Genomic DNA, 13960 nt, shown 5'->3' with positions numbered 1-13960 from the left:
CCTGTGGGCTACTTACCAGGTCTGTGACCAAACCACTGGCTACCTCCTGCTTTAACTCATTGTTTAGTTACAAACCACTGCTCTGATGTTTTAGCTGGCCTTTGCTCACTTTTTTTACTGTACATAAGTTACAAGACTAAACTGGCAATAATACCTTTAAAGGAACGAGGGGAACAAAAACCCTTGAAGGACCACTGTCATGATATTTCTTGAGATGTTTCTTATAATCATTGTTCATAACTGGTCAAACAATATATGTCATTACTTTCAATTACTTTTTTTGCAGTCTACTTTCCATTATAAATCTTTAATTGGTAAATATCAAAGTTAATTATGATTAAAGAGATTATATGCAATGCTACTTTAAAAATTATTTTAATGTCATGACCACTAATTTACTTTGTTTCCCATCGAGTAATCAGTAAAACGGGGGTGGACAGTTGATTTTCCCGCATGATGAACTAACTTCTGAGCCATTAGTTAAAAGCACTGTTCAATTGTAGAAAGCTTTTGTTCCTGCTCTACATACATCAAGTATATCTATTTATTTGTGTCCTTTATCTGGTTAATGGTGAATCAAATTGTACTCTTTTAACTCAACAACGATGGGTATAGGTAGCTCGCAAGCACATGCTGCATAGTCTTAAAAAATAATGCTGCGACTTTCAAAAGCACTTGTCGTGCATAAATCATGTACAGACATTTTAATTTGATTCAGAATTGATTTTAATTGACTGCTTGTAGTCTTGATGAGGGAAAGCGAAAGAGTTTTGTGCTCTTTGGGCTGAACAAGTCGCAGTTCTGCAGTAGATAGAAGAGTGAAGGTAGCGCAGTGGAGTACTGGTCAGAACTGTCACAATATATGATTTCCTTCCTGGGCATCTCGGAATAAAGTTTGCATGTTCTCCCTATTCCAGCATTCAATCTGGTTTAGTTGCTGTATATGATGAGATTAATCAGTGGCTTTCTATTGCTCCTGGGTGAGATTGTAGATGACTGTCTCTGTGTGATGGATGGCAACTTGTCCAGTAAGAACCCTGTTTTACTGGCTGTTCGCTCCAGTAAAGAGTACAGTGTTAACAATCTGATCTGAACAGCCTGTATTTAATTTCATTTTACTGAGGGTTCATCTTCTTAAAATAGTTCATTTTTGAATTTGAGAAATGTTTAAAAAGTCAAATATCCAAAATGTTCTTTTCTGTAAAAGACAGTTGGGGCTTATTCTCAATTAGGGTTTGCACAGACAGGTTTCTGCATTACATCTTCTCATTTTTTTTTTTTTTTTCTCTAATCTTCCTTCTGATTACAACAACCAGAGGCTTCATGTACAAAAGCATTCACAACATGTGCTGGTACTGTTTTAAATTAGACTCGACAACATTGAATGTATTATTGTCTATTTAGAATGGATGTTTCTGACAGCACCAGTGACACTGTCAGTAATCCCAGCAGACTGCACCTCTTCCCAATCAGCTACTTCAATTCCAGCGCCAGTATTCCCGCACATGCATTAGATTGACCTCACATTAACCCAGATACATTTGATCTTTAAGAGCCATAAATTGGCTTTTGTCATTACCATAGGTTAATTACTGAGATTTGCTCAGCAGCGTTGCTACACTGAGAACGCAATAATATGCACTACACAAAAGCCATTCACACTGCTTGCGTGAGCACAAAATAGGCATTGTTTTGATCCCGCTATTTCTGGTAGGACTTTTGTTTGCGTTGCTCTATTATTGGCGCTTTACCTAGCTGTACTTTTGATGCAGTGTGATTATGCAGAGCTTAGTTGAAGCCTCACCCTTCCTGTCATTCTCTCCTCTGCACGTCACGTGGAGCCCAAGTGTAGATCTGATTACTGTCCGCGCATACCACACTGCACCTTTATGACGACTTGTGAACTTGGACTGCTACTATTACTACGTTGAAGCAATCCTCGTGACATTTATAAGATCATGTAGGTTTCCGTTTATCTGAACCTTTCGATTAAACTTCAAATAAACCCGGAAACAATGTCAGTTTGTTGAACATCAAACTGATTAGAAAGACACCAGATGCTTTGAATAAACTTATGTAAGTCTTTCAGTGATATGTATTTTTTCTTTTTCTTTTTCACTTGATTTTTAATAATTTTACCATATAAAACCCAAATATCTTCTTTCCGTACTTCATGTTGCTTGTATTTTAAATAATCTTTTAGCACTGGCTTGAACATGTTCATGTCATTGCCGAATAATAATCAATATAAATTTTTTTCCCCAGAAAACTTTGTGGTGCAAATGCTTTATATGTGATATTCTAATAAGCATGTCTTCCACACCAATCGAAAGATATCTAGTATATTCCAAAACTACCACAAAACGGAGTGACTGAGATTTGTGCACTTACACTACTAAATACAACGACCATCAGGGACTTCCTTTGTTCCATACCACTTCAATCCAAAGTTCTCTAATGGTCTCTGAGGACCACTTACAGATGTTCCTCTTTAGTCCTTTGACAGGTACATGTAAAGGTTCTATACATTTTTATTTTTTTTAAAAAGAAATCAAAGGTTTGATTAACCATGGATCCTCATAAAACCTTGCAGGTGTTTGTGTGTGCGTGCTCGTGTGTGTGCCTATGAACAGACTCCTGTCTGATTATTAGTAGTGGGCGTTTCTCTGCTGTTCCTTCATGAAAAGACGTTTTAGATTTCTCCTCTTTAATAGAGGCGCTGTGCCGATGATCCTCTTTTAGCTCAGTAACCATGACACTCAGACTCTGGGTCTTATAGGCAGGATCAGTGACAACACTCCAGATGTTGACAGGAACAGCACATCCATGTTGTGCTCATATCTGATTGTTTCTTCATAAAATATATATTTTTTCTCAACTAAACTGTATTTTATATGAATTTTGATATCAATATCAAAAAGTAAAAAAAAAAAAAAAGTTTTTTTACACCTCCATGGTTTGAAATTCTGGGAAAAAGTTATAATATGAGAATGACTATAACCTTGTACTTCATTTTATTTACTTTGTACATCACAAAAAGTCATTAACTGGTAGAACGCCGCTTTACTGTGTCTTTAACCCATTTTAAATGGAATCATTCAATCACTGCTAGTCTCGACCCGCTGAGGTTTAACAAGTAATACTATAGCTTGGCCATGTCGTTAGTTCACTTCAGTTTGATAGGAAACATATAGATTATCTGTAAACAGAGATTCAGCCAGTTACAGGTCTCCCCACATGAAATCCCACCGCACCACTAATTGAGATGTGAGTTTACTGTACGGGGCTTGTGTGGGAGTTTCTATCAGCACAATTTCTAGATTAAACACATTTCAGCAACAGTAAATACTGAAGAGACATATTCATAAGAATCCCTTCATCATCTCTTGATATGAAGTGCCAATATTAGTCTGTCTTTAACTCACTCAGAAAGATTTTTGGACTTTTTTTTTCAGAGCAGCCTTGTTTGGTTTGCTGGTATTTTCATGGTTTATGCAAGATTACAACTATAGATATATAGATACTGTAAAGCTTATAGCGGGTTTTTTCTGTGTGTACTATTCTGTGTAATGCTTGAAAAGATTAATATATTAACATAGGATTAATATAGTCATTCTATTCTATTCTATTCTATTCTATTCTATTCTATTCTATTTAGTAATTTGTACAACAGCATCAGTGTTCAGTCTGATCTAAACGCTCAAGTCCTAATTGCGCTTACAGAAAAAGTGGAGGAAGTAAAATCTTGCAAATAAAAAGAAAATGAGACATGATGCAAATGCTCCTTTTCGAGAGAAGAAATCTATTATTTTTCATCTCACTTTACCTCCACGCACTCTCCTCAGTCATTTCTCTGCCATCTGTCTCTGCTACAGACGCAAATACAAGCTCTTTGCTGTCCTCCCGTGACACCCGCACTCTTCCCCAGCTTGGTGACAGTGATGAATGCAGAACATGGAACACATTAATGCAGAGGATTCTGGTCAATGTCAGGCCTTTCTTCACTGTGTCAAGTTAAACAAACAAGATCAAGCAAAAGCGAATGGTAATTGACCCTCCAGAGATAAGGCCCCTGCTGCTGTAGGAGGTCATGGGAATCTCAACCCATCTCAAACCTGAGAGCATGTGTGTGTGCACAAACTACGCTCGTGTCACTGTCCGAATGATCACACTTGGCTGTATGGCTCTCGTCTTTCTTGCACAGGTGATTTATTATAAAAACTCACCATCTTTCATATACTTTCTCTTTACCGTGCTCCATCAGCAGTGTACTGTCATAGAAACGTGAATTTTACTTGTACGACATGTCGAAAAGCTGTGCGTTTCAAGTGAGGCTTCTGACATTTTGATGACACATTCTGGTGAAACCCAACTAATTAGGAGAGCTTTCAATTTGAAACTTGTGGGTTCTAAGTGATGATCCTTGTATACTTACTGTATGTCCTTCAGTCTAGTATGCTGTTGCTGGATAATTAGAAGATGGGGTGATAGAAGTTCAAAGGGTTTTGGCAGGTGGTATACGTGATGAATTCATGACAACACGTTATAGATTGTATTATGTTATAGATCTATAGATCATAGAATTGACAAAAGAAAAAATTATACAATGCATATATCGAAATGTATGTCATATTAATTATTTGCTTGTTGTAACAATTATTCTTGGTAATACATTTCACACCATTTGAAACCCTGATTACTTCCATTTTAATCGTAGCCACATATATAAGGACCATGCATTCGTAGGATGGGTGGCAGAGCTGAGTATGATGGTCATGACCCATGAACAGAATTCCTTTGCTGTTGACTCTTACAGTAACTTGCAAAATTATTGATACCACTTGAACTTTAACACATTTTGTCACATTACAGCCACAAATGTAAACGTATTTTATGTGATAGACCAATACAGTGTGGCACGCTATTTTGAAATGGAAGGAAAATGACACTTGGTTTTCACTTTTTTTTTATTTTTTTATTAATTTAGAAAATAAAAAGTGTGGCATGCAAAGGTATCCATACCCCTTCACTACACTCTTTCAAGTCACATATGCTCTCCATCCAATCTGATTGAGCTTGAGCTATATTGCAAAGACGAATGGTCAAGAATTTCACTCTCTAGATGTGCAATGTCGGTAGAGACAAGCCCCAAAGGACTTGCAGCTAAAAGTGGTTCTACAAAGTTTTGACTCAGGGGGGACTGAATACTCAGCCAATGAAAAACATTTAATTGCACCTCCTCCCCATGGTCACCAACCTGCTCACATATGCCCAAGAAGCATTGTCACCAAAACAGTAATATAACAATATTGATGGGATAGGGATTAGCAATATTATTGAGTTTCTGATTATCATTATGTAGTCCTTCAAAAAGATCCATGTTTCTTTAACATATTAAACTGACATGTCAGCAGCTGACACTTGTGGGAAGGTGTATGAAAAATACGTGTATTTTGTTATTCAGGTGTTTAATTTGGTTCAAGGTGAGACCAAGTCATGCTGTCCTAGATCACTTTCTCTATGTTGGGCATTGCAAAGTTTATTATGTTGCATTGACTTGCATAGTACTGGAGCCAATCTGAGCTGACTCCAGACACAGGCAGGGTCACACCTCCAGGGAGTGTTAGGTTCACCAATAAACTCGTATTCATGTTTTATGACTGTGGGAAAAATAAGAAACATGCACAAGCAGAACTTCACACAGAAAGGCACCTAATGCTATGAAGTGACAGTACTTAATAATACAGTGCTTACAAATACTAATAAATAAACAAATAAATTACTGTAAGTTAGTATTTGATCCATCATTATGTACAATTCATACCATGTAATCTAATTTGATAAACATAAGTTACTACTGAGTACTCACACAATTTGTATTATTATTTAAATTTTTTGATCTACAATAAATGTATTATTATGACTGAGAAAAACACTTTTTTTATATCACCATCCATTTACTATAACATACCATGTTTATCTACGTGATTGTTTGTGTTTTGGACATAGATAGTTATACAGGTAAACTGAATCATACTGAATCATAGCAAGGGAACATGAGCTGGGTTTTAACCGTCGTGAGTCAGGTTAGTTTTGCGTTCCTGATGATGTGTTGTTGCAATAGTAAATACTGAACCGTGCCTTTCACCCTGTGTTCCCTGAAATATGCTCTCCATGACTCCAGTCTTGAGCAAAGTTGGTATAAGTAATGAATAGATGGATAGATAGATCCTAAAAGGATCCTAAATACTCATGGTTTATTATACTAATTCAGCCAGTGCTAAATGAGAAACAAATGACATATGTTTAAATATCATTCAGTAGGTGCATCTGATTGGTTGCAAGAAATGTCATTGTCTCGCATTTTATTAAGCTGGACCGCTTGTTGTTGCTGGCTTTTAATTTCTGCATCTGTCCGTGCAGTTGGTGTTTTTATTACTACTAATTTATTACTTTGGTTTTGTCTGCTGGGCCACTTGCATTTATAGAGTAATAAGGGAATGTATTTAATGCTCCCTGCTTTCAGTTGCCGTGTGAGTTGTGAGCGCGGATTGGATTGAAGGGGGTTGATTAAACCATACTGTCCTACGCTTTTAAGTGTGTTTAATTTCACCGCATCTATAAATAAACCAATTATTTTCTTATGCACTCCATCACTGTAAAGCCTTCATATGTTTTGGCTCTGACAACTGCATGGGAAGCCTGTTTCTAAGACGTATTATGCATCTCTCGTTCTCCTCTGGTTAATCCACTTCTAATGTTGACGATGGGTGCTTTCATTAAGAAACCAACAGTTTTTTTATGTTCTTACAAAGCTCGAATTGTGAGGGAATTGTGTTTTGAATGCACTTGAAAGCCAGGGAGTTCTAACACAGATTTTTGTTGGGCTTAATCTACAGATTGTTATGTCTAGCCACGTGGGTATTATGCAATGCAAACTCTTCAAGAGAACACAAACAGCGAAATTCTCAAGACTCAGTATGTGGGAGGGCTTATCTGAGCGTCTGCTGCCAGTTTCAACACTCGAGGATACTACATGTTGAATGGATTTATGCTTTTATTTCTAGTCTTTTTTGTCTCTCAACTGCAGTTACAGAGCGTCTTGTCCTGACTAAATCAAGGGAGAAAATATAATAAGCTGCTATAATCACTAACAGTCTCTATGAAAACAAGATACTGACCACTGCAGAATTTCCTGTTTATAAATGATATGAATACAAATCTCCAGAATTTAGGCTTTTTTAAAAATAAGAAAAACAACTTTTCCTCCAGTACGTTTGAGTGAGACACAAAGACACTCAAACAATGACTTTCAGTTTCATAACTGTGTTGTGAAACGCTCTATTGTGTACACGTTCAGATGCCGTTGTGTATAATCATGTGTGCCTGCTGAAGGACCTAAATGCATCGTAATTAGAAAATAATGGGCCAGTGATCATGGATGGAAGATTTCTACTTAACATTTTCCCTCGCGGCAAATGGGCTAAAGTCAAAATCAACCTGGATAGATTCCCACCAGACCCCAATATAAAAGTTGATCTTGCCTGTTAAAAGAGGGGGACTGTGCATGCAGAGGTGTAATGGCCACACGGTCTCTATTAAGGCTAACAGCCCCCGTCTCCTTCAAGGTGGTCATTTAGTAGTGCTGCTCATTCAGCCTAATCAATGGTCGAAGCAGCAGCGAACCATTAAATAAAAAAAGAGGCTAGAGATGAGGTGCTTCTGATTGGGGTTAATTGGATGTAATTGGAATTTATACTGTACAGTGGACGACTCATTAAGAACACATTTAAAAATAATGTCATTTGAGCTCAGGTCATTTAACCATTTTTACACGGAAAAAGTGAGAGGCAGGACTAAGGGCATGTCTTGTTTTTATATTCTCTCGCTGCGCATTATATAGGTTGTATATACCTAGAGATGCAAAATGTCACTTAATGATTTGTCTGTTTGCTGTTCCGGAAAGAGAAATGCTTTTATGTGCTTTATATATATATATATATATATATATATATATATATAATGCACTAACATTTACAAATATTTAGTTTTTGTAAATACGTGATTATTAGCAATAAAATTAATACCGGTACATCATAGGATCATTATAGGAGTATCCGTGCATAATTTATATCAAAGAATTTTAATTTTCTTGGGGCTGCTCTACCTCCTGTGGGCTCCTGTACGTGGTTGATTTTCTGTAAACAAATAATAGTGTAAATATGTCTAATTTGACCATCATTTTCCTCAAATTTTGTCCGGCAAACATCTTGTGTTGGACAGCCATTCGAAGCTCTGTGCCATGAGACAAGCTCAGACGGACGGATTTCACCACTAATCCGTTTGATGTAAGTGAATTTAGGTTCTAATTCATGGGCTTGTGCACTGTATAACAAGCCAGAATCAGCAACACACGGTCCATAAATTCAGGCAGAGAGAGAGAGAAGAGAGAGAAAGAGGAGAGAAGGGGGTAGAAGAATATGGTGTTTAACTGGAAGGCAGTATGTTTTATCAGTCACTGGCACCATTTAGCTGACAAAAATGAGCGGGCCCAGCTCTGGGAATAGGGCCTAGGCACCGGGTGTTCACCAAATCCTCACAAGAAGAATATCAGCACTTCTCACATGCTGCTGCTTGATATCCACTGCTGTAGCTGAAAACTATCTCCATTGTCCAGTTTGATTGCCTGAATCAAACTGATTTACTGCAAATCCATCTGAGCTTTGATAAATCTATTACAGTTTCATTTCACTGATTTCATTAACGTGAATAAAACCAGCCATGCTTTCTGCATAACTGCCTTTTAATGGCTTGGCCCTGTCACCTGCCTCAGTATTAATCCCTCTGACTTATTGCTCCACAGAGGGAATGAGTAATGGGTATTTGAATGTGATCAGCACAGTACAATGCAATTAAGGAACCAGTACTGTTCTGTGCCTTTAATCCTGAACTAATTTGAATTGCAGTTTGATAGCACTGTGAATCCTGCATAATTATGTAGGGTGCATATTAAACTCTGTGACAAACCAAAGAGGCCTTTAACTAGCCCTGCCATGAGGAGAGCAGCCAGGAAAGCCACAGTAAGGTAGCCAGCTATAGCACACTGGAAGTCTCAATTACCACCGCCTTGGCTGACAGGTGGAAGCTGAATGGGGGCGGGGTGGGGGCAGTGGGGGGCTTCATCTGAAAATGGTTGACACTGATGTCTCTCTTTTTTCATCTCTAACCTCAACTGTTATGTACAAGTGTCATTTCAGCCTCAAAGAACAGATACATGAGGTGAGAATCAGGGAGGGTTTGGGTTCAGGCAGCTTGTGTGAGCTTTGAGGGGACGCTACTTTTTCCCCCCACATAGCACAGTTCTCCTCTCACGAGCTTTATCAGAAATGTTTTATGTTGTACTTTTACTAAGGCATTTTCACAACAAAAGTGGGGCTAAAACTGTTTGCACTCACGTTTGCTTTTCGTGGATTGACAAACCCGAGGTTATTAGTTATACAAGTCTACAAAAAGCAGTTCATGGCATGCTGCTACATCTTATGGAAATGGAGATAGCACTTTGATTGCAGTTGCAAGACAGGAATCACATTTTTTCCTTTTAAATCAGATTTTATCCGGAGGGTCAAAAAAGAACTTGAACATTTGCAAAATAGCGAAAAATGTGTGTATGTGGAAAAAAATAAAATGCATATTCATTTTATTCCGATGTTATGAGGCTACCTGGGTGTGTGATTGTCATTTCAAAAAGAAATCACATAATCTTACTCCAAGTGCAATAATAAATTCAAAAGGAATAGTTTTAAATCTGCTATAAATACCTCCACCATACCTGTAACACAAGTGGTCTGACTTGGGCATATTTCACACCGCCTTACCATATTCTTAACAGTGAGCTGTTCAGCTTCACACAAAATTGAGTCAGTGAGCGAAGAAAGGGGGAAGAGGGTGAGGAGTGAGAAAGAGATGCAGAGACAGAGGGGAGAAGAGGAGGAAGACACAGAGGGGGCTGCTGGCTAAATTAAGCCATTGTGACTCAAAATCCTCCTTTAATAAGGTTCATGCTGTCTACAACTTCATCATTTTCTCCTGAATGATAATTACTTTATTCAATCATGTTCAAGGTTTTAGTGAAAGCTAGCATTGATTGATTAACTTCAATTACCATGCTTGCATTTGCATAGATAAAAACTGCTTTTCAATTTGTGAGTGGCACGCGGGTGGAAACCCTGCCTTGATATTTGCATTTCAATGTGAACGTTGAAGGATAAAGGTGGGAGCGGGGTCTGATCACTGCTAAGCCCTTTCTGGTCGGCTGCACCAGCATCTATTTTTCCATAAACACCCTTTGTTATGATGTTGGTTTGCTCCCTCCACGCAGAGAGAGCCAGCAGTGAGCTCTGTTTGCAGGCTGGCTTGACGGCTCTGTTGGGGGATTAGGCGGCGTTGCACTACAACTCAGTGGAGAGCTTAGGTGAGCTCAGACTGTGGCAGTGCACTGCTCTCACAACACTTGTACATCAAGCAGATGAATAGATGGATGTTGGGAAATGTCACACTCCAAAGAACCGTATGTGGCCATACTCTGTGTGTAGGCTGACTGAGCTAATGAAGATGCACATGTGTACAGAGCAAGAAGGCAGTAAGAGATAATTACAATCATCGCATGTCTATATCAATCATCATTAACCAGACTGAAAGACATATATAAACCAACATAGTTTATCTTGACAGACAGCGTTCCTCCATCAAATTATTTTTAATTTTCTCAACTTTGGTCGAGCACTGTACATCTTATCTCGGCCACAAAACCTACATGCTCATTTTCAGATAACAAGATATCTATTCTTGACAAGCTGAAATGTTCTACTTCTTACCAACTTTAAGTGATAATGGAAAAACCTGCAGATACATACTTGTAATTGCATTACTGTAACTGGAAGGCATGAACACCTAAGTGTGAAAAAAAAGAAACTTTTTTTTTATTTGAAGCCCATCACTGCTTGATCACCTCGAGGTAAAATAATGAGTGGAGGTGGTTTTATAATGTATAGAATTTTCCATTTTTGCCCCTGGTGCATGTGAAGAACTGTACAACTATACAGTGAGCAGAATCACAGCTGTGCCACTTATGCACGAGTATTGGGATTACTGTCACCTTTGTCTGCATATTTTTCTTTGATTAATGTCACCCAAATGCTGTGTCTTCCAATTGAGAACCCAGTTCATTTGCATGATTTTTTGTACATGGTGCAAATTTGGGGATAAATTAGTCAGTCTCCCATCTTTGTTGGCATGGCACTGAGTGATTTTTACTGAAGGAAAGAAGTCTCAGAGCAATACTCCCAGAGAAGTACACCTGTGAGATATGCTAATCATTAACGCAGCCATAATGACCTTATTTACCTTCATATAAAAGACAGAAATTAGCATTAGGTGCCCTAAATGAACTGGGAGTTAATAATCAAGGCACTCACTTTTACCCGCCATTTGTTAGCTGAAGAAGCTAAACAGCAGCTTCAATATGTTTAGTTGCGGGCAGCCATCAGTCGATGCCTTGAAAACCTATTATGGCACCATCTCCTATTGCTGCCTTGGAGGGAAATTCCCAGATGGTGGGCTATGATTAGGTAGTTCACTTGGCTGTTTAGAAATGAGCATCTGGAAACACAGGTTGAATTAACACCACTGGGTCCCTCATTTTCTCTAAATGAGTGTCATTCAATTAATCTAATTATTAAGCATGCAAAAACTGAAGGACTAATAGATTCCTATTATACCATCATTATCATCTCTTACACACAAGTGCTTACATTTCCAAACAGGCTCACATGTGCTCAGTACCAAAAGAAACAGCCTCCAGCCAGCTCCACTCTTACGCCTTCAGCTTACCTACAGACAAGTTCTGAAAATTGACAAACTTGGTTACTTTTTAAATGATCTCATTTGCATTTTGCTTTCTACTGTGCAGCGAGTTTCGGTTGTTCTCATTCCTGGTCCTCTCGGATGCAGAGCCCTGCTGGTTCTCATTTTTGTCATGTAATCAGGGGTTGATTTAGTCCGGGAACACCAGCTGAATGAAATTAAGATTCTAGTAGGACCGAAAACAAGCAGCACTCTGGGTACTGAGGAGCAGGACTGAGACACTTAATTATAGCACTGTATCTGTGACAAAATAAAATGCACCTCAGAGGCATCATTAGCAACCAATACACAGATATACTGCTCAGACAGATCAATGGTATAGGTATGAAACTGAACGAAACAAGTCTAGAAGCAATTAGAAGTGAGAAAACTGCAATCACATTAGAGGAGAGCTATTTCTGAATAACCATATCCTTCCCGGGACTCCTGTGGCTATTTCTGCTACATTTGTTGCAAACAAAAAGGTTGATCTACTGGATTTTGAAGACAATGTCCTTCTGTCACTTCACACTATCTGACATAATGGACAGGCAGAACTGATGATCGGTGTCAGCTCCTCGTCAACCATCTCTTTTCACACGGATCATGTGACACAAACCAAAAGTGGCCCGTGTCACGGCTGTCTGTGCACATCCCCTCCCCGACCCCACCTCTTCTCTGGGACCCCCGCTGGCCGGAAGGACCCTCTACCCAGGCTGGAGTGGCTCCTGCTGGGACTGCTGGGACTACTGAGCTGCTGGCAAGGGAGGTAAAGGAGCAGTGGGGGGTGGATGAAGGAGGGGTTACACCCTTCTGGAGAATATTATCAACAGTCCCCCTCCCCAACCTTACCCATCACCCTCCACCCCATTTCTGTCTCCTATTCTCTATCCCTCGTTTCCCTCCCCCACATATAGACAGACACACACCCTGCTGTGTGTGTGTGTGTGTGTGTGTGTGTGTGTGTGTGTGTGTGTGTGTGTGTGTGTGTGTGTGTGTGTGTGTGTGTACTCTTGTCGCCATATGGGCTTCAGCGGTGGTTGCACGAGTCACTGAAAGACAGAGCGATTGTGCACGCGTGTGTCCTCATGCAGGCCCGCCTGTGTGGCTGCGTGTGAATGATTTTAAGAGAGTGTTCTACAGACTCTTGAAGAGTGTGTGGGCATGTAAGAGAAAGTGTGAGAATGTAAACATGTTGCGGGAAAAGACTAACTGCTTGATATATGTGCAGCAAAAGAAAAAGCTCTTTCCGAATAATAAGACAGTTGCGTAGAAAGAAGCATGTAAAATATTCCCTTGTCCATTTTCTACCCCCACCACCACCAATATCTTATTTTCATGATTGTTGTGTGCTGTTATATCTCTTCTTACCATTAACCTACACACACTTCATCCCCCCCCCCATCAACAGAGCCTCTATAAGCCACACTTGAGTCTCGGCTGGTCTATAATGCAAACACCCAGGCAACTTAATTCACAAAAAAGAGATACCAATTTCTTCTCAGCAAGAGATATATCAAGGATGTTAAACAAAGCAAACAGCTGCATTGAATTCTGATGGTGTGAAGCTAAGCCTTCAATTTGAGCCTTTCCTCAGAAAAAAGCAGAAGTTTGCATCAAATATATTCCTGGTCGAAAAAAGAGCGTATTGTGTTATCATGAGGGTCTGTTTACCCAGTGAATCTACATATGGCTATCTAATATCTTTGTGCCATTGAGGAGGTTGGAAGCTGGAGTCCCAGGGGTTTCAAGGCTGGGATTATGCATGACGGGGGTTGAACTATTACCCCTGTGTGATTGAAAGACCTCCACCAGCTTAGGCCCTGTTTATTGTACATTTGCATTGCTCAGTTCCATGACGCTGCTGGGAACTATCAGTGGCCAGGCAGCTCATATCTGGGCGCCTATAATTCAGTTTCCTCCGGATCCCCCTCATGCCTTCCAGCAAGAAGGAGAGGTTGAGGGCTTATAGGCAATCATTTAGTCTGATTGACCAGGATAAGCGCTGATCAATATCTTGCACCAGGCCCCACATGTTGAGAGAAAACAAATCAAGTGT

Source organism: Lipophrys pholis (assembly GCF_963383615.2).
Source record: "Lipophrys pholis genome assembly, chromosome: 13".
NCBI classification, from domain to species: Eukaryota; Metazoa; Chordata; class Actinopteri; order Blenniiformes; family Blenniidae; genus Lipophrys; species Lipophrys pholis.
Note: the sequence above shows the minus strand (reverse complement) of the source record.